The 19,532-nt window shown below is 48.5% G+C and overlaps 1 pseudogene; it reads right to left on the minus strand.

The window, feature by feature from the left end:
- Positions 1 to 1,663: 1,663 nt before the first annotated feature.
- On the minus strand, positions 1,664 to 3,563 carry LOC128588600 (dnaJ homolog subfamily A member 1-like; annotated as a pseudogene).
- Between the last annotated feature and the right edge of the window lie 15,969 nt (positions 3,564 to 19,532).

Here is a 19,532-nt window from a genome sequence, read left to right on the forward strand (position 1 = left end):
AGCTGGGCATTGTAGTGGGCACCTATAGTCTCAGGTACTTGGGAGGCTGAGGCAAGAGGACGGCTCAAGGTCAAGAGTTTGAGGTTGCTGTGAGCTATGATGCCATGGCAACAAAGTGAGACTCTGTCTCAAAAAAAAAAAAAAAAAGTATAATTCTGTCAACAAACCAAAAGCTACACCAGCTGGGTATTGTGGTGCACACCTATAGTCCCAGGTACTTGGGAGGCTGAGGCAGGAGGATGGCTTCAGCTCAGCAGTTCAAGGCTGCTGTGAGCTCAGATTGAACTACTGCACTCCAGTCTGGGCAACAGAACAAGAAATGGAAATGTGAAAAAAAAACCAAAACAATACCAAAATGTCCTACCCATCAAGATTCTTTGTTACAAGCAAAAGAAACTATTATAGTTCAGAACAATCTGGGCAGAAAAGAAATTTGTGAAAATGACTTGGGGAGGCCCTGAGAATCTCCAAGTGGCCTGCAGAGCCAAAAATATCTTATGAGGTCTCCTGACACCCCTCCAACCACTGGAGGTGGCTGGCTCTCTGTGCCCAGAATGGGCACCAAGCAGTCCCTCCCTTTATTAGCCTCTGACTCTAGGTCTGGGCAGAAGCTGGATTGCTGGAGCCTCTGTCAGGTACCAGGCAACAGAGGCTGGGAATGTGAGTGTCTGGCATCTCCGCTTCAAGCTAGTACATCCTCCAGACATAAGCAATGGGTTCAGATGACAAATTTGAGTGACAAATATCCCAAGATATCAACAGTGGTTATCACTGGTTGGCTGTATTCAGGGTGTTTTTTTTTTTTTATTATTATTATTGAGAACTTCAAATATACACAAAGACAGAATATTAAAATAAATCCCATCTTCAGTTATCAGCAATTATGATATTGTGAAATAAATATTTGGTCTTTATCCTGCTTCCTAACATACTCTAAAATCCTTGGACTCTCTGAAGTGGTAAATGTCTTTGGGGATGCTAATCAGCTGACTGGTGGCAGCTTCAAGTCTGGGGGGCGGGTGGCCACAGGAAAGAGAGAGACAGGATTAGAGGGTAGGATTTTCAGCTTCATCCCCAAACCCTGGGAGGGGAGAAGGGCCAGGAGTTGAGTTTATCAATAATGGCCAATGGTTTAATCAATCACGAAGCTTCCATAACAAACCAAAAAGCCTAGGTTCAGGGAGTTTCCAGATAGCTGAATGTGTGGAGGTTTCTGGAGTATGGTGCACCCCTTCCCCCATACTCACCCTATGCGCCTCTTGCAATGTCCTTTATAATAAACCAGTAAGTTGGGTGGCGCCTGTGGCTCGGTGGGTAGGGTGCCGGCCCCATATACCGAGGGTAGCGGGTTCAAACCCGGCCCCAGCCAAGTTGCAACAACAACAAAAAAATTGCTGGGCATTGTGGCGGGTGCCTGTAGTCCCAGCTACTCAGGAGGCTGAGACAAGGGAATCGCCTAAGCCCAGGAGTTGGAGGTTGCTGTGAGCTGTGTGACGCTATGGCACTCTAACATGGGCGATAAAGTGAAACTGTCTCTACAAAAAAAAAAAAAAATCACTACTATAGATGAATATAAAAAAAAAATAGCAAGTAGTGAGCATGTTATGGTTACAGTCCCTCCTTCATTCATTACTGCACATAAAATGCCAGCAGTGAGTGTTGTTCACTGGTCCCAGTAAGAGGTGTGACACGGAACATCACCTCTGAGATGATGTTCATCCTCATTTGCTTTTCCATTGTAATGGCGCCATCTTCCCTGACTTGGCTCAAAGTCCACCGGTTCTACTTGATTTGTTTTTTTGTTTGTTTGTTTGTTTGTTTTTGGCCGGGGCTGGGTTTGAACCCACCACCTCCAGCATATGGGACTAGTGCCCTACTCCTTGAGCCACAGGCGCTGCACGTGTTTGTTTGTTTTTTTGAGACAGAGTCTCAAGCTGTCACCCTGAGTAGAGCTCCATGGCATCATCATACCTTACAGCAACCTCCAACTCTTGGGCTCAAGAGATACTCTTGCTTTGGTTTTTCTATTTTTGTAAGTAGAGATGGGGTCTTGCTCTTGCTCAGAGCTGGTCTCAAACTCATGAGCTCAAGCAATCCACCCACCATGGCCTCCCAGAGAGCTGGGATTACAGGCATGAGCCACGGAACCCAGCCTCACTTGATCCATTTCAGCTGTCTCTTCTACTTCCTTCCTCTCTGGTAGGAGTTTTTCTAGCAGAGAGAGTTCATCAGGAGAAATCAAGCCATTCCCAGGAAAGTTTACCTTAAATTCAACAATTAGGTGACCCTTTTCATATGGTCTACGATAAATTGGCATGCCTTCTTTTATTACACACGTGCTATCTCTATGCTTGACAGTTTGACCTGGATGAAAGGTGATGACTATGGTTTGGTTGTCAAGAGTAGATACTGGGGCTTGGCGCTTGTAGCTCAGAGGCTAGGGCGCCAGCCACATACACCAGAGCTGGCGGGTTCGAACCCAGCCTGGGCTTGCCAAACAACAATGACAACTCCAACCAAAAAATAACTGGACTTTGTGGTGGGTGCCAATAGTCCCAGCTACTTGGGAGGCTAAAGCAAGAGAATCGCTTATGCCCAAGAGCTTGAGGTTGCTGTGAGCTATGACACTACAGCACTCTACCAAGGGCGACATAGTGAGACTGTCTCAAAAAAAAAAAGAAAAGTCGGGCGGCGCCTGTGGCTCAGTCGGTAGGGCGCCGGCCCCAAATACTGAGAGTGACGGGTTCAAACCCAGCCCTGGCCAAACTGCAACCAAAAAATGGCCGGGCGTTGTGGTGGGCGCCTGTAGTCCCAGCTACTTGGGAGGCTGAGGCAAGAGAATCGCTTAAGCCCAGGAGTTGGAGGTTGCTGTGAGCTGTGTGAGGCCACGGCACTCTAATGAGGGCCATAAAGTGAGACTCTGTCTCTACAAAAAAAAAAAAGTCGATACTGGCTTTTGGCAGCCACACAATGCTTCAACCAGCCACATGTCCATACACAAGCAAAGGTCTTCTCCTCCAGTAAAAACAGCATGATCCTTCTTCTCTAACACATTGGTGGTATCTCCTGGCTCCATTACTGGTTCTTGGTCTCCTTCACCATGGAATATTGTCTTCTGGCCATCTTTCATGACTTTGTCAATATGAACTTCTAGAATCTTCTTCTTTGGAGCAGAGCCTGTGGCTCAGTGGGTAGGGTGCTGGCCCCATATACCGAGGGTGGTGGGTTCAAGCCCAGCCCCGGCCAAACTGCAACAAAAAAAATAGCTGGACTTTGTGGCGGGCGCCTGTAGTCCCAGCTACTCAGGAGGCTGAGGCAAGAGAATTGCCTAAGCCCAGGAGTTGAGGTTGCTGTGAGCTGTGACGCTATGGCACTCTACCAAGCGCAATAAAGTGAAACTGTCTCTGAAAAAAAAAGAATCTTCTTCTTTGAACTGTCTTCCTTCCATTGCAGCTTTTACATTCATCTTTAGGACTGATCCTTCTCTGTGCCTCTGGCACTCCATGCACACAGACTGAATTTGCTGACAATCCAAGTCCCATCTGATGAATTCTTATTTGCATTGCGGTACCTTGGCGTGTGGTTGCAATTTTAAAAACTGACAACAAATCGGGGAGCTTTTCTCTCTTCTTTGTGCTTTTCTCTATTACTTTGATGAGGAGAAAGAAACAATAAAGTTTTTCCAGTTTTTAATTTGTTTTCAAAAACATTAATCCACAGGTTGGTATGTCCTGCACACCTTGTCCCAAGGAAGGGCAGTCGGGGGACACAGCATATCCAAGGGTACAGTAGGTCTGGTTTGTGTCACAAGTAACAAAAGCCTCTGGATGACAGTACTGGAGGCTCATTAGGGTCCAGGACAGAGAAGGGGAGGGTGAGGCCGGGAAGACCATCCAGAGCACCTGCGCCCTCCCCTGCTCCTCTCTGAGCGGACCTGGGCTTGTTTTCTCCCTGCTGGAGCCTTTCTCTGTGAGCCCTGCCTAGCTGCTCACAGGAGACAGGCCCGCAACCAAGCTGACTCTCAGTCTCTCTCTCTCCCTTACTTACACACACACACACACACACACACACACTCTGTCTTTCTCATTCACTCCTTCTCTCTTTATCTCTGCCAGGGAGAGGACTCGGATTGCTCTAATTCTATCCTGGGAAGTGGAGCATGTTTATGTTTCACAGTGTATTTAACTCCTGAGTACCCTGTGCTAAAACCCTGCATGGATCTGGACAGAGCAAAACAATGGCCAGAGGAGGGACACTCTCAGCTGGGCAGACTGCCCATGAGTCTGTGCTGGCAGAGAGCTTGGTCAGGGCAGAGAACTTGGTCACCAGCCTACAGTAGGAAGCTGCTTAGCACAGGGTGAGGGTGACCACCGAGCAGCAGCACACACAAGGGAGGCCTTGGGTAGCTCAGAACCCCAGGCTGCTCACTGGCCAGGCCTTGGTCCAGCAGCAGGTGCCAAGGAAGAGCTGTGTGCCTTTGTGGGCCTGGGATCAATACCTGTCTTCTTTTTCCTGAGGTTCCACGGTGCCAGCCCACCTGTGTCACCTGGTTCACAGGACCATAACAAGGAAGGGCAGAGGCAGGATGCACCTTCCATGACCTCTGCCAAGGAAGGAAAGGGGTTATCAGAGGTCAGGAGGGTCTGGATAGCACTGAGTCAATTCAGAATGGTGAGGAATGACCAGCAACCCTCTTGACCCAACCTTTCCATAGATGACAGTGTAAGGATCAAGTTAACTCCATTTTGTTAAAACTAACTTCATCTTGTCCCTCAGTCTTCATTTTGCAGCTGCATACCAAAGGCGTTAGGCAACCTGCTCCCTCCCCTGACCCCCATCCTTGCCCCATGATCTGCGTCCTTGCACAACATCTGCTCTGAGCGATAACAAACACTCTCCCAGACAGCTAAGGGCAAGTGCTCAGTCCCCTAGACCCCACTATCAACTCGCCCCAGCGGCTCACCTCACCCCCTCCCTTTTTTTCTTTCTGTACCCTTAAAAACCTCCCTCCTTTTCGAGATCGGGGCTTCTCTGCTCTCCTGCTGTGCCAGAACCAGGGAGCCCAGGCTCGAGCTTGTAAATAAACAACCTCTTGCTTTTGCATCGGACTTGGTCTCTGGGTGATTTATGTGGGGGATCCCGCAACTTGGGCACAACAACAGCAGCCCCCAGGAAGGGTTGATGACTGCTCCAAATCAAGGTAAGTTGCAGGAGCACTGAGGCAGATCCAGAAAGCTGCCCTCAACCCCAACTTTTACCAGGGTTTGGACAAACAAGGAGGCAACAACTTTCCATTGGGGAAAGGCAACATGGCAGTTCATTTGGATAACACCGGGCTTTTCCAGTTAGATGGCAGGGGAAGATCAGATTGCAGAAGGCTGTGCATGCCTGGACTCTACCTAAGGGCAGTAGGGAACCCTGCTTGATTCTTGAGCAGGAAAGTCACAGGATAAAAGTCCAATGGTGATACGAGAACTTGGGATGCAGAGAGTGGTGGGAGGGAGCCAAATAGGAAGCAACTGCAGCTGCCCAGAAGTGAGAGCATGATAATTGGGACAGAGGTCATGAGGGATGAATTAGGTATAAGACATATTATGAGGAGTAAATGGCAGGGATACACCAGCTGACTGCACAGCCACTTGTCAGATGAGCAGCTGACTCAGGCCTGACCCTTGTGTCCACGGGCAGTCACCAGCTCTGGCTAATTTGAGCAAAGGGGGATTTAATGGAAACCCACAGAGGGTGGAGAGCTCACAGAATGGACAGGAGATGGAGGAGACAGGCTTGGGAAAGTCAGGAAGTGAGGACTCTGGGGGGCCAGAAGCCGGTCATGACCAGGACTCGGAGGGCTGCAGCCACCCCTGCTGCACCTGTTTTGTAAATGACCTCTAGCCACTAGTGTCCTCAGCTAGCTCACTCAGGAGCCAAAGCCCTCGTCAAGAATGTCCAACTGGCCCACAGAGGCCACATTCCTGTCCCTACTGGCTGGGGTGGAGGTGTGGCAGGAGGATGTGACCCTTTTGGCTCTCTTTGAAGGAAGTGGGAATGCATGTCCTTCAAGGAGGTCTGGCTGCCCTTAGGGTTTGGTATTGGACACTTCAAAAGGCAGCCAACCTCTACATGGCCTGGTCTCCATCACCTGCCCCCTGGTGTGCTGAGAACTCTTGCCACCCTAGGCCTCTCCAAAGTCTGCCCTCCAAGATTGCTGGAACTCTCAGATCTCCGCTCCCACCCCACTGCTGCATTCACACTGCTGCACACAGAGGGCAAGTGGGCCCTGACTCCTTAGATGTCTCCCTCCCCAGCTTACCCTTCACACTTCCCCAGACCAAGCCTTCCATCTCCCTCAAGCAGAAGAAGGAAGCTTCCTTTTCTTTTTTTCCTGAGACAGAGACTCACTTTGTTGTCCTGTGTAGAGTACTGTGCTGTCATAGCTCACAGCAACCACAAACTCTTGGGTTCAAGCGATCCTCTTGCCTCAGCTTCCCAAGTAGCTGGGACTACAGGCACCTCCCACAATGCCCAGGTAGTTCCTTTTTTCTATTTTAGTAGAAACGGGGTCTCACTCTTGCTCAGGCTGTTTTTGAACTCCTGAGCTCAAGCAATCCACCTGCCTTGGCCTCCCAGAGGGCTAGGATTCCAGGTGTGACATCCTTTGGGAGTCCACGAGGCCTTTCACACACCTGCCACACCCCCCAGCGGGAGTACCCTTACCCAGAAGACCTCTGGGGGAGAGGGTGTGGGGACCAGCCCTTATGTCCTGCTGGGGTGGGCCCCTCTTTAGCCTGCACGTCCCCACCACACCCCAACCAGGGCTCCTAAACACTCCACATAGGTACATATTTCAACCAATGCACTTATTCCCCGCCCCCGAATTATCACAGAATGTGATATTTACTTGCAGTCCTTTTTGTCATTTTTCATTTTCAGTCTTGAGAAACGGTACATTAGGCATAAAGCCAAAGTCCCCATTAACAACCACTCCGGGGGCGGCACCTGTGGCTCAAAGGAGTAGAGCACTGGCCTCATACGCTGGAGGTGGTAGGTTCAAACCCAGCGCTGGCCAAAAACTGCAAAAACAAAACAAAACAAAACAACCACACCAGCCCCATTCCTTCCCCACTCCTGTAGCACTATCCTTCTAATCCCTTTTGGCTACTTCTATGCATTTATGAACGTCTCCATAACCAGGGCTTGGCGGGGCCTTTGGCAGTGCTGGTTTTTTTCCTGTTGACATGAGTGTCACCAGGCTCCATGTGTCCTTCCAGGCCTTCCTTCTCCCTGTGTGGCACCAGCCTGGCAGTCAGCACACTGTGCTGTGGTCACTCCTCTCTCTCTTTGGCCTCCCCACTTGGAGGACGGAGCCTGTGTCCTTTCTGCTCTGTGTTCCCAGTCGGGTACTTAATAAATATTATTATTTTTTTTTTTTGGCCGGGGCTGGGTTTGAACCTGCCACCTCCGGCATATGGGACCGGCACCCTACTCCTTGAGCCACAGGCGCCGCCCACTTGATAAATATTTTTGAATGAATACATCACATGCGTAGGTGACTCAAGACTTATTTTCAGTATTTCTATTGGAATGTCACACCCGTGTCCAGTTTCACGGGTGGCTTCCTTGGCCCCTTCCCTGTGTCCAGCATGTCCTGGTTGCTCTGGATTCTAGAGTTTATTTATTTATTTATTTTAGAGAGAGAGTCTCACTTTATTACCCTCAGTAGAGTACCGTGGTGTCACAGCTCACAGCAACCTCCAACTCCTGGGCTTAGGCAATTCTCTTGCCTCAGCCTCCAAAGTAGCCAGAACTATAGGCGCTCGCCACAATGCCAAGCTATTTTTTTGTTTTGCAGTTTGGCCAGGGCCACGTTCAAAATGGCCACCCTCGGTATATGGGGCTGGCACCCTACCCACTGAGCCACAGGCACTGCCCTATTAATTAATTAATTAGTTTATTTTTAAAGACAGAGTGGGGTTAGAACCCAACAGCCCGGGTGTATGTGGCCAGCGCCCTAGTGGCTGAGCTACAGGTGCTGAGACATATTTTTTATTTTTTTGAGACAGAGTCTTACTTGGTCACCCTCAGTAGTGTTGTGGTGTCATACCTCACAGCAACCTCAAACTCTTGTCCTTAAGTGATTCTCTTGCCTCTGCCTCCCTAGTAGCTAGAACTACAGGTGCCTGCCACAACGCCCAGCTATTATTATTATTTTTTTTTTTTTTTTGCCGTTTTTGGCCAGGGCCGAGTTTGATCCCACCACCTCCGGTATCTGGGGCCGGCGCCCTACTCCTTTGAGCCACAGGTGCTGCCCCACCCAGCTATTATTTTTCAGAGATGGAGTCCACTTTGGCTCTGGCTGGTCTCAAACTCTTGAGCTCAGTCAATCCATCCTCTTGGCCTCCCAGAGTGCTAGGATTACAGGGATGAGCCACAGCACCCAGCTGAATTCTAGGTTTATTTTATTTATTTATTTATTTTGCAGTTTTTTTTGGCCAGGGATGGGTTTTGAACCCACCACCTCTGGTATATGGGGCTGGCGTACTAATCCTTTGAGCCACAGGCGCCGCCCAGTTCATTTATTTATTTTTGAGACAGAGTCTCATTTTGTCACCATCGGTAGAATGCCGTGGCATCACAGCTCACATAATCTCAAACTCGGGGTGCCTCAATTCTCTTGCCTAGCCTCCCAGGTAGCTGGGACTACATGTGCCTGCCACAACACCCGGCTATTTTTTGTTGTAGTTGCCATTGCTGTTTTAGCTGGCCCAGGCCTGGTTCAAACCCGCCAACTTTGGTGTATGTGGCTGGCTCCATAACTACTGTGCTACGGGTGCTGAGCCAGTTCCACTGATCTTTTGAAGAACAATTGAACTGAAGCTTGGAAAGTGTAAAATGAGATGACTATAAATGACTCTTCTTGGCCAACAGAAATAAATCAAATGACCAAATCCCAGGTGACAAAGCTGTTACCTGGTGTAGCTGTGAATGTTTTCTTCTTGTACTTTTAGTTTTTTTCATCATATAGGAAATATATGTTTCTTAAACAAAAAAACAAAAGAGTTGGAAAAACTCAACTAGACTTCCCTTAACAAATCACAAAATTCATTTCTTTTTTTATTTTTATTTTTTCCTTGAGACAGAGTGTCACTATATTGCCCTCGGTGTCAACAATTAGGAAATTCTCTTGGGCTTAAGCGATTCTCTTGCCTTAGCCTCCCAAGTAGCTGGGACTACAGGCACCCACCACAACGCGAGGCTATTTTTTTGTTGCAGTTGTCATTGTTATTTAACTGGTCCAAGAGTACCAAGGAGTTCTTAGGAACAATGGTAGTGACTCCCAGACCAGAGAGGGACTGTCTGGGCAGGAGAAATTCTGGGGCTAGCAGGAGGCCAGTACAGCTCCCAGGAGAAGCAACCACATCCCACATCATCTTTTTATAGGAAGGTGTGTCTCTCAGTAATGAATGAACTCTACCATCAAACACAATGAGTGTGTGTGTATGTGTGTGTGTATTGAAATTGTCTTCAGAAAACCCTGCAGTTCTGAGCTTGGTGCTTGAGGCAGCAATGGGTTCAGCCTCCAGGCTTGGGAACCTTTCTGGAACTCACTGACATGTCTTGAACTCTCAACTCTCCAAGTCAGCCTCAGACCAAATCATGCTGTGGTTGTCCTTAGCAAGTGGGTGACTTGATGTGATATGTACAGGTGGGATGTTTTGCAGCCAACTGAGCTTTTGGCTGAAATACACCATATGAGAGGTGCGTGCAACATTAAGAAAATTACAGCATTGGTAAGAAGGGTATGACATCTGGTAAAGCACTTTTTTCTTTTTTAAATACCTGACTTAGACTCGGCACCTGTAGCTCAGCGGCTAGGGCGCCAGCCACATGCACTGGAGCTGGCCGGTTTGAACCCAGCCCAGGCCTGCCAAACAACAATGACAACTACAACCAAAAAATAGCTAGGCATTGTAGCGGGCACCTGTAGTCCCAATTACTTGGGAGGCTGAGGCAAGAGAATTGCTTAAGCCCAAGAGTTAGAAGTTGCTGTGAGCTGTGACACCATAGCACTCTACCCAGGGCTACATAGTGAGACTCTGTCTAAAAAATAAATTAATAAATACACGACTTAAGTCATTTGACAAAACAAACTACTATAAGAACATAAAGATTTATTTCGTCCTTTCATTTTCTCAACCAATTATAGTTAATGTTCATATACATTTTATATAACACATTTAGAAGAGCAAGTGGCTATTAATGAAACAAACTAGGAAACCACTGATCGTGCTGTGTGAATTTAGCTGGGATTTTCTGTTACCACGATTGCTTCTGGTTCCTGAGATGAGCATTCCTCAGGAACCAGGTTCCAGAAAATTGCCCTGGCTACCAGGCCCAAACCAGTCTGCCAGCCTCCTGCAGAAGGCCATCTTGTCACTCAGCCATTCCCAACCTATTTCTGAACAGGTGGGTGCACTATCCCTACCACTCCAGAGTCTTTTGTACCTGAACCCAGGGAGTCCACAGAGTTTAGGAGTCAGGATCCTGGTTCAACCCACTTATTTACCAGGAACAATACTGTGTTTGCAACATTTCTGGTTCCTTTTGTGAAATGGAGTGCTGAGTCATCTCTCGGAGATATTCCTGTAATGGGCTTCCTAGATTTCCCAAGACTCTTCAGATTTCATTTTTCCTTGATTAAGAAATGAGTACAATGAGTAGCCCAGTAAATGTCACAAAAGCTAGTTGGGTGTGGTGGCACACGCCTGTAGCTCCAGCCCCAGCCCCAGGAGGCTGAGGCAGGAAAACAGCTTGAGCCCAGGAATTTGAGACTGCAGAGACCTACGATGACGCCACTGCACTCCAGCTCTGGTGACAAAGACAGACCCTGCCTCAAAAAAAAAAAAAAAATCACGTTAACAGGTGTTAACAGGACTACTTTAGGTTCAGAGGGCTCTTAAACAGGACCCGCCTTTTTTATTTGCTAAGGGCTGGGCCCAGAGATGCAAGAAAGGCACTTGGTCCTTCCCTGGAAGAGCCGGTCAGCTGCGCACACAGTCGCATTTCCTCCCCAGTGGTTTCCTCAGTGGCTTCTCTGAGTCTCAATTGGAGCTTGTTCCAATGGCTCAGTGCACTAGGCCTCTGTGACCTCACACCTTTCCCCCATTTCTGGCTTGCTAGTCCTGCACCTCAGCTCACCTCACAGCCTCATTGTTCTGCCCTTCTTCTGAATAACCAAAGTGAGGATTCCTTGACAGTGACGTTGGGACAGGGTCTGGTTGAATACTCCCCTCACTGTCTCCTCTTAACTCTCACTTTTGCCCGAGAGGGATCCAGTCTTGGCCAGGCCTTCTCACAGTTTGGGGTCATGGAACTGTTGGAGTCCTTGGTCAAAGGAACCCCTGCCCCAAGTTCGCTGAAAGATCAACTCACAGTCAAGGCAGATTAATGAGAAAAAGGTGCTTTCCCCGCACATGGGGAAAATCACAGAGTGATAACCCCAAATCCCAAAGGGATCCAGTCACTTTTGTACCCTCCAATTTAGGAGGGGAGAGGGAGATAAAGAGTATAGTAATTGTGCTTAGGGGCAATAAATGTTTTGATATGGGGATAGATACTCTGGGAGAATGAATGGATGGAATGAAGCAGATTGACTTGTAAAGTACCCTGAGGACAAGTATTAGGTTTAAAATGATTTGGACCATATTTGGTTGTATTCTAAATTTTCTTTTTTTCTCCTTTTTTAAAGAAAGAGTCTCACTCTGTCACCCAGGCTAGAGTGCCATGGTGTCATAGCTCACAGCAACCTCACACTCCTGGGTTGAGGCTATTCTTCTACCTCAGCCTCCCACGTAGCTGTGACCACAGGCACCTGCCACAATGCCCAGCTAATCTTTCTTTCTTTTTTTCTTTCTCTCTCTTTCCTTCCTTACTTTCTTTCATCTTTCTTTCTGTCTTTCTTTCTTTTTTTTTTTTTGAGACAGAGTCTCTCATGTCAGTAGAGTGCTATGGCATCACAACTAACGGCAACCTCAAACTCTTGGGTTTAAGCGATCCCAAGTAGCTGGGACTACAGGCTCCCACCATAACACCCAGCTATTTTTTTGGTGTAGTTGTCATTGTTGTTTAGCTGGCCTGGGCCAGATGGACCCACCACCCTCGACATATGTGGTGGGGGCCATAACCACTGTACTACGGGCGCTGAGCCTAATTTTTCTATTTTTTTTAGTAGAGTCAGGGGTCTCCCTCTTCCTGAGCTCAGGCCATCCACCCACCTTGGCCTCCCAGAGTGCTAGGATTACAGATGTGAGCACAGTGCCCTGCCTTGTATTCTTAATTTTCTTTCCTGCAATATATTGAGATAAGGAGGAGGGAAAGGGAAGTCAATTATTGTTCTGATTGGTCCATCTTGTTATGCAGATACAGGGAAAACCCCTCCCTGGGGCCTGTTGATCTCTAAGGGCCTTTAATTCAAATTACTCTTTATACCAAGGAGTCATATTTTGGGGTGAAATTTCCTGAGATCCCTCATAAGTGACAAAGAAAAAGCTCTTCTTTTTTTTTTTTTGCAGTTTTTGGCGGGGCTGGGCTTGAACCGACTACCCACGGCATATGGGGCCAGCGCCCTACTCCCTGAGCCACAGGCACCACCAGAAAAAGCTCTTTGATCTTGAAAGTAGTTTCACCTGGGGGCAGTCTTTGTGAGTCCCTGCTCATAGGACTCCTGACACTAACAAGGGCAGGAAGGCCACCATGGAGTCGCATCACTGTTGGCAAACAGAGCGTAGCAGTTGACGGTGGCCCCCTGGCCTCACTACCAGCCAACCATGAGGCCTTGAGCTCATCTCTTAACCTTTCTATGCTGAAGTTTACTTATCTTTAAATTGAGGGAGTTGGTAGTTTCTATCTATAGTGTGGAAAAGAGTCATTCAAACACCTAACCCTTGGTAAGCTCTTCATAATACAACCATTAATACTAGTTGATAGGTGGTAGGAAGACTATGAAGTCTTTTTAGGTGTGCTGTGTGAACTAAAATAAAATCTTGAGACTCCCCCCATAGGCTGACTGAGGGGAAAAGGACAAAGGTGGGCACTCAGCCTTGGCACCAGCAATGTGCTTCCCTACCTTACTCTTGCTTCAAGAAACCACCACACCTTGGTGAAGAAACCCCTGCTAATCTGCAAAAGAATGCAGGGAGTCCCCAGCCGCAGGCTAGGCAGCTGCAGGCACAGTAGATTTGGAAAGTGACCCAGAGTAACCCAAGGCTAATTATTACATCACACCCCGAGCTGTCCATCAAAGTCTGACAGTGGAGACTTCTGAACCTCAAGCAGGGCCCAGTCTGCTGAGTATAAAAACAGGACCCCAGACCACAATCAGAGCCTTTTTGTTATGACAAGGAGGTCCAGTTGTTGTCTGCAGCGAATGTATCTTGCTCTTGCTCTATAATCCTATGTTATCCTTCCTCAACAAATTTCACCTGATGCTTGTCTTATCCTGGTGTGTCTGGTCCTGCTTTGGTCAAGAGCACACAAAGAACTGAGAACAAAACTGTGAACCCTAACAAATGGACCCCCCCTTTGCCAAGGGAATACCCTAACACTGAGCTGCTAGCCCTGGGAAGGGAGGTCAGACATGCCTCACCATAGGCCTCCCCCACTTATCTGAGATGTGGTTATGGCGCCAGCCATACACACCAACATGGCGGGTTTGAGGCCAGCCTGGGCTAGCTAATCAACAATGACAACTGCAACAAGAAAATAGCCAGGCATTGTGGTGGGCGCCTGTAGTCCCAGCTACTTGGAAGGCTGAGGCAAAAGAATTGCTTAAGGCCAAGAGTTTGAGGTTGCTGTGAGCTGTGATGCCACATCACTCTGTCAAGGGCAACACAGTGAGACTCTGTCTCAAAAAATAAACAAAATAAAAAATAAATTCAAACCTTTAGGCCAGTGGTTCTCAACCTTCCTAATGCCGCGACCCTTTAATACAGTTCCTGTGGGTCGAGACCCACAGGTTGAGAACTGCTGCTTTAAACAAAGTTTCATTTCTTTTCTTTTTTTTTTTGAGATAGAGCCTCAAAGCTGTCGCCCTGGGTACAGTACTGTGGCATCACAGCTCACAGCAACCTCCAACTCCAGGGCTCAAGCGAGTCTCTTGCCTCTGCCTCCCAAGTAGCTGGGACTACAGGCATCTGCCACAATGCCTGGCTATTTTTTGGTTGCAGCCGTCATTGTTGTTTGGCGGGCCTGGGCTGGATTCGAACCCACCAGCTCAGGCGTATGGGGTTGGCGCCTTAGTCGCTTGAGCCACAGGCGCCGAGCCCAAAGTTTCATGTCTTTAACCAACTGCAAGTCAAAGAATCTTTAAACTCACCATAACTGTAAGCCCCCCGTTTGAGATGCCCCACTTTTTTGTGCCAAACCAATGTACACCTTCCACATATTGATTTATGATTTTAAGTGTAATTCCTGCCAGCCTAAAATGTATAAAACCAAACTGTAGCCTGACCACTGCGAATCCACTTGCTCAAGGCTTCTTGAGCATGGCCCTGGCCCATGGTCTTCAAATTTGGTTCAGAATAAACTTCTTTAAATTATCTTACACAGTTGGGCTTCTTTTCCATTGATACCTGTTTTGAAAACAATCCTTGTGGGTCCCTGTTAATCTAGACCAATGCCCACCTGGGATGCAGAAGGCCTTGTCCCAGCCAGAAGACCCAGGTTTGCAGCACTCATGAGACAGGAGATTAGGATAGGGAACTCAGGTAGCATGAAACAATGGGAACAAAATTAGGGTTATGGATCAATGAAAACAAAAGCTGCAATTGTAAAAAAAAAAAAAAAAAAAAAAAGCTGCAATTGTACCCACTGTAGATATGTTAGAGCAGTACACAGGGGCTCAAGGTAGTTAAAATAGTTGAAAAGAGCCAGTGAGGTTGTAGCAAGAAAAGGGAGGTTTACTATTAACTGCTTGTGCGGCCAGCCCCACTCTAGTGACTGCCTGCACTGTGGAAAGAGTAGTTTTTTTATTTTCCCTTTTATTTATTTATTTTTTTGTAGAGACAGAGTCTCACTTTACGGCTCTCGGTAGAGTGCTGTGAGCTCACACAGCTCACAGCAACCTCCAACTCCTGGGCTTAAGCGATTCTCTTGCCTCAGCCTCCCGAGTAGCTGGGACTACGGCGCCCGCCACAACGCCCGGCTATTTTTTGGTTGCAGTTTGGCCAGGGCCAGGTTTGAACCCGCCACCCTCGGTATATGGGGCCGGCGCCTCACCGACTGAGCCACAGGCGCCACCCGTATTTATTTATTTTTTTTGAGACAGAGTCTCACTTTTATCGTCCTCAGTAGAGTGCTATGACGTCACAGCTCACAGCAACCTTCAACTCCTGGGCTTTGGTGATTCTCTTGCCTCAGCCTCCCAAATAGCGGGGACTACAGGTGTCTGCCACAATGCCTGGCTATTTTTTGTTGCAGTTTGGCCAGGGCTGGGTTCTAACCTGCCACCCTCGGTATATGGGGCGGGTGCCATACCCACTGAGCCACAGGCACTGCCCCAGTTTTTGAATTTTATACTTAATTTTGAGGGGTACCAGCTGCTTCTTGGAAATCTAAAATGTCAGGGTTTTAGGCAACTCTCTGGGTTCTGGGTTCTTGGAGTGCTCTTGGTTGAAACATGACCAGACACCCCAAATAGCATGAAATAAAGTTTATTGAGAAAGATAACTTTACAGAGCAAGAGCAAGGTATAGGCTTACAGAGCAGGATACATTCACCATAGACAGCAAATGGGACCCCATTGTTGTGACAAGATAAAACAAAGAGGCAAAGGTCATGGCTGGCAGTTCTTTTTTTATACTGCCTGGGTCAGGAGTACCTTGTGGTTCAGACGTCACCTTGGAACCAGACTTACTACAGATGCAGACCTCCCATGAGCCTCTCTGAGAGTCCATGGGGGAAGGGAGAGCACAATGTAGATTTAAGCTAATGACATGATAATTAGTCTTTTTCTTTTTTTTTTTTTTTGAGGCAGAGTCTCACTTTGTCACCCTCGGTAGAGTGCTGTGATGTCATAGCTCACAGCAACCTCAAACTCTTGGACTCAAGTGATCCTCTTGCCTCAGCCTCCCTAGTAGCTGGAACTATAGGCACCCGCCACAACACCCAGCTATTTTTAGAGACGGGGATCTTGCCTTTGCTGAGGCTGGTCTCAAAGCTGTGAGCTCAGGCAATCCACCCACCTCGGCCTCACAGAGTGCTAGGATTATAGGCGTGAGCCACCACGCCCGGCCCCCATAATTAGCCTTAAGGCTATTCTAGGTTACCTTGAAGATTGTGTTGTACCTGTTGTTAGGCTACGGAGTTTTCTACATCCCTTTGCAGTTGGCACTCTAAGTTCTGATTGGTAGATCGGTAGGGCGTTCCCTCCTCCCCAAGTGTGAGCAATCGCTTGGGACAAAGTTAAGGTGAGGAGCATCATAATGGGGACCTGGGGGATCCACCCTTGTCCTCCTTCCTAGGAGAGCTGCTCCTAATTAACTACCTAACAGATACACTTTGTTTGTTCTGGTTTGGGCAAAGTCCTGCCAGAAGCACCTGGGCAGATGGAGGGCACGACATGACATCCCCCTGGCCAGCCAGTGGCAGAGCAACACAAGAATGAGGAAGTCAGAAGATAGAAGAGAAGAGAGACCCCAGGAGACCCCAGGGCCACTGTGCAGTGGGACGTGTGCCTGCTCCCACCCTCTTCGGTTTATTAATCTTTCTTGACACCCGCCTCCACGTCTAAAGGTATACTTGCTTAATAAACATTCACTTCGCTTTACTGCTTTGGTTTTCAGTCTCAATTCTTTGTATCCTTGTGGACCAAGGATGATCTGGTCACCCTCCGGTAACATTCAGAATCTTCACTCTCAGTCCTTGGATTTCTGTGGCTCTGTCCTAGAATAACTGTCCATCCAAATTCAACTCACACTTCTCAGGACGGGCATGCCTGGGGAGGTGGAAGATTGCTGAGGAATCTGGGTACCGTGCAGGAAGAAGGAACACTGACAGTGCCTGGAAAATGTGCATTGATACAGGTGAGTATCTATATTTACAGCCTACTTTCCTTTTGCTGTTGTTGCTGTGTGTGGGTTTTTTTTGTTTTGAGATGAAGTCTCACTTCCTTGTCCAGGCTAGAGTGTGGTGGCATCATAGCACTCAGCAACCTCAAATTCTTGGGCTTAAGAGAGCCCCTTATCTCAGCCTCACGAGTAGCACCACAATGCCCAGATAATTTTTTTTTTTTTTTTGGAGACAGAGTCTCACTCTGTCACACTCGGTAGAGTGCCAGGGTGACACAGCTCACAGCAACCTCCAACTCTTGGGCTTAACCAATTCTCTTGCCTCAGCCTGCCGAGTAGCTGGGACTACAGGCACCCACCACAATGCCTGGCTATTTTTTGTTGCAGTTGCCACTGCTGTTTTAGCTGGCCATGGCCGAGTTCAAACCTGCTACCCTCGGTATATGGGGCCGGTTCCCTACCCACTGAGCCACAGGCGCCGCCCAATTTTTTTATTTTATTTTATTTTATTTTTTTGTGGTTTTTGGCCGGGGCTAGGTTTGAACCCACCACCTCCGGCATATGGGACCGGCGCCCTACTCCTTGAGCCACAGGCACTGCCCCCAATTTTTCTATTTTTAAGAGAGATGGGGTCTCACTTTTGCTTACTCCTGAGCTCAGGCAATCCACCTGCCTTGGCCTCCCAGAGTGCTAGGATTATAGGGAGCCACAGCTCCTGGCCTACAGCTTACTTTGGAAGATTCTGAGAGACACAGGACTTCAGCGAAAAATCACTCCCACCAGGGTCATTAGAGAGGGCTTCAGGATGCTTTCCGTAAGAAGCCAGGGGTCATTCCGCTTCATCTTCTGAACAAACAGTTTTCAACAAAGCCTCTTTGATCCAAGACTCCTGTTGTGGTTTAGAAAGGCTGCTCAGGGCGGTGCCTGTGGCTCAGTGAGTAGGGTGCTGGCCCCATATACCGAGGGTGTGGGTTCAAACCCAGCCCCGGCCAAATTACAACAAAAAAAACCAAACAAACAAAAAATAGCTGGGCATCATGGCAGGCGCCTGTAATCCCAGCTACTCGGGAGGCTGAGGCAAGAGAATCGCTTAAGCCCAAGGATTTGGAGGTTGCTGTGAGCTGTGACAGCATAGCACTCTACCGAGGGTTAGCAAGTGAAACTCTGTCTCAAAAAAAAAGAAAGGCTGCTCAGAGAACAGCTCAATCCGGAGGAGAGCAGGTTGCCAGAGCAGGGTGCTGCACCCATCTAGGATAACTGGGTTCTAGTCCAGCTCTGCAACTTGTGAGCGAGTTCCAACTCCCAGGCCCCTTCCTGGTCTGTGAAATCAGAGTGATCAGGGAATTGATCAGAAGCTCCCTAACCTCTTCTCTAACTGGCTAAGTCTACGATCCTTTGTGTTCCAGCCCCAACCCCAACCCGGGCAATACATCCATGCACAGGGGGAAGAAGCTGAAACAGGATTTGTCTGCCTCATGTTCTGGTAACAGGATGCATTTCATACTCCTCTTTGGACCTGGAAAAAACCAAGAGTGCCAAGGTGGACCAGCCTGTGAGCGTTTCCTGTTTCTCTGAAAGCTGAAAAACTGTCAGGATCCCGGTGTGGTGCGTGTCACAAAAAAAAACAAAAACAAAAAACACCATCTCTTGGTGTGCCCCCAAGTAACTACCCCCTCACCTGCTCCTTCTAGGGATTACTCTGGAGCTGGGCGTGTCACCCCTGCAATCCCTTTGGTAGAGCTGGTGCGGAAGGAGGAGCTCGTCTGCAGTGGGGACTCCAGAACCTGGGGCGCCCCTGCTGCCTGGCACAGCGGAGGTCTCAGTCGGATTCATCAAGGGACACACCAATGCCCAGTGCCTTCCGAGGCCCTGCCTTGGGAGGAAAATGTTTGGCACGTCCATCTGTGGCAAACAGGAAACTTTGCTGCAGTCGCGCTCCCAGAAGGTAGTCGCACTGTCCAACACCAGCCCCACCAGCTCCTGCAAATCCACCGAGCTAGAATCTGAGTCCCTAGTGCAGACAGAGGTGTTCGTGGAGGCCTTTTTGACTGGATCAGCTGCGGTAAAAGGGTCTGAGATGTCTGCCGTGCACCCACTAGCGTGACAGGCAGGAGTCAGCTGTCACATGCCTCAGATGGCTAGTTTGGAGATAATTTAATAAAGAGACTGTTCACAAAGGCCCAGGCCAGGGTATGGGGAACCACAGAGGGTGTCAGCTTGACCTGACTGTGATATCTGAACCTGGACACAACCCAGTGAAAGAAGGAAGCCAGAGGAGAGTGCAAGCAGGTGCGTAGCCTACAGGTGACCCTCAGCACCCTGGAGGACCCCCTGCTACAGCAGGTCCAGAGAGTGAACCCCACCTCCTTCTCCCTCTGCCACCCATGGTTGCTGGCATCCTCCCTGGGCTGAGCCAAACCAGGACCCATGGCATAACCAGAGGGACAAATATCCTGCACAGTTAGCTAA

This window comes from Nycticebus coucang, chromosome 6 (assembly GCF_027406575.1).
Source record: "Nycticebus coucang isolate mNycCou1 chromosome 6, mNycCou1.pri, whole genome shotgun sequence".
Taxonomy (NCBI): domain Eukaryota; kingdom Metazoa; phylum Chordata; class Mammalia; order Primates; family Lorisidae; genus Nycticebus; species Nycticebus coucang.